The sequence below is a fragment of the Piliocolobus tephrosceles genome, chromosome 8 (assembly GCF_002776525.5).
Source record: "Piliocolobus tephrosceles isolate RC106 chromosome 8, ASM277652v3, whole genome shotgun sequence".
NCBI lineage: Eukaryota > Metazoa > Chordata > Mammalia > Primates > Cercopithecidae > Piliocolobus > Piliocolobus tephrosceles.
Window position 1 is genome coordinate 11376906 of NC_045441.1, and position 2611 is coordinate 11379516.

Here is a 2611-nt window from a genome sequence, read left to right on the forward strand (position 1 = left end):
TTTTTTTTTTTTTTTTTTAATAGAGATAGGGTCTCGCTTTGTTGCCCGGGCTGGTCTTGAACTCCTGGTTTTAAGTGATCTCCCGCCTTAGCCTTCCAAAGTGCTGGGATCACAGGTGTGAGGCACCTCACTCAGCCCCTTTTCTCCTCTTAAGGCGGAACAAAACCACTCTTTATTTCCTGTCTTGGAGGCCTCTGTGGTTTGTAGTATTTGTCACTTGGGCCATATCCTTTGAGGTGACCATAGCCAACCCAGGGCCACACTGAGAAAAACTATCCCTCAGCCCATGTTCTGTGGCTACTGGTTTTTGGATACGTTTCACAATAGCCCCAGCCGTATTATTGGTGAATTGCTGTTCAGCTCTGGTTTTCTAGGCCTGCCTTTTTTTTTTTTTTTTTTTTTTTTTTTTTTTTTTTTTGCAATATGGTCTCACTCTGTTGCCCAGGCTGGAGTGTGCAGTGGCGCGATCTGGCTCACTGCAACCTTTGCCTCCCGGGTTCAAGAGATTCTCCTGCCTCAACCTCCCGAGTAGTTGGGACTACAGGCGCCCACCACCATGCTCGGCTAATTTTTGTATTTTTAGTAGAGATGGGGTTTTGCCACGTTGATCAGGCTGGTCTCGAGCTCCTGACCTCAAGTGATCTGCCCACCTCAGCTTCCCAAAGGGCTGGGATTACAGGCGTGAGCCACTGCGCCCGGCCATCTCTTCTTTTATCTAGTAAGCTTTCCATCACCACTAAGAGGTGGCAGTTGCTGGAGGACATTATGAAATCTTCATATATATTATTTTATTTTATTTTTTACTTTATTCGTTCCCAGACAGGATATCGCTCTATTGCCCAGGCTGGGGTGCAGTGGTGCGTTCATAGCTCACTGCAGCCTCCAACTCTGGGGCCCAGCCTCCTGAGTTATTTTTTATTTTATTTTATTTATTTATTTTTTTGTGGCAGGGTCTCACTCTGTCACCCAGGCTGGAATGCAGTGGCATGATCTCAGCTCACTGAAACCTCTGCCTCCCGGATTCAAGTGATTCTCCTGCCTCAGCCTCCCAAGCAGCTGGGATTACAGGCACAAGCCACCATGCCCGGTTCATTTTTGTATTTTTCACAGAGAGAGAGTTTTTGCCGTGTTGGCCAGGCTGCTCTCAAACTCCTGACCTCAAGTGATCTGTACCCCCTTGGCTTCCTAAAGTGCTGGGATTACAGGCATGAGCCACCTCACCTGGCCTGAATTTTTTTTTTTTTTTAAACAGGGATGGCTTAGGTCTAGGAGGGAAACACAGTGGGTAGAAGAATCTTCCCCTGGCTTCTTTCTTTTTTTTTTTTTGAAACAGAGTCCTGCTCTGTTGCCTAGGCTGGAGTACAGTGGCATGATCTCTGCTCTCTGCAACCTCTGCCTCCTGAGTTCAAGCGATTCTCCTGCCTCAGCCTCCCGAGTAGCCTGGATTACAGGCGCCCGCCACCAGGACCAGCTAATTTTTTGTATTTTTAGTAGAAACGGGGTTTCACCATGTGGGCCAGGCTGGTGTCCAACTCCTGACCTCAAGTGATCCACTCGCCTCGCCCTCCCAAAGTGCCGGGATTACAGGCGTGAGCCACCACGCCTGGCTGACCTCACATTTCAAGACACCAAGCAGAGCCTGCCATTCCTTGGTTTGTTCGTTTTAGACCATACCTGCTGTAACCTACGACTGTGACTGATGATTTTGCTTCCTCGGGAGACATAGCCATGCCTCCTTTCCCTCCTCGCCCTCGGCCTCACTTCCGTCACTTTTCCTGGGCTTTAGAGATGCTGGCTCTCGCTGGGCTTTTGGCCTTTGCTGAGGAGGCACCACGTGGTCTGTCTGAGGCTGTCTAGGTGTGCAGCTCTGAGTCTGGGGACTGTCGGCAGTTTCAGTTGTTATGTTTTAAAAGGTCAGTTTTTTTTTTTTTGTCAAGATGGGCTCTCACTATGTTGCCCAGGCTAGTCTCAAACTCCTGCCTCCCAAAGGAAGGAGTACAGGCATGAGTCATCGCGCCTGGCCAATTTTTATCTTTGAAAGGTCAGTTTCCTTTTTTTGTAGAGACGAGGTCTCGCTCTGTCACACGGGCTGAAGTGCAGTGGTGTGATCATAGCTCATTGCAGCCTGGATCTCCCGGGTTCAAGCGATCCTCCCACCTCAGTCTCCCCAGTAGCTGGGACTACAGGCGTGTGCCACCATGCCCGGCTAATGTTGTATATTTTTTGTAGAGACAGGGTCTCCCTCTGTCCCCCAGGCTGGAGTGCAGTGGTGTGATTGGGGCTCACAGCAGCCTGGAATTCCTGGCTTCAAGTGACCCTCCTGCCTCAACCTTCCAAACCACTGGGATTACAGGCATGGACCATTGTACTCAGCCAGTTTTTCCCTCCGTCCCTCCCTCCCTCCCTCCCTCCCTTCCTTCCTTCCTTCCTCTCTCTCTTTCTTTTTCCTTTCTTTTTTAAACTTTTGTGGCTTGTTTTGTTTTGAGACAGAGTCTCATTTTGTCGCCCAGGCTGGAGTGCAGTGGCGCGATCTCGGCTCACTGCAACCTCCGCCTCCCAGGTTCAAGCGATTCTCCTGCCTCAGCTTCCCGAGTAGCTGGGATTACAGGTG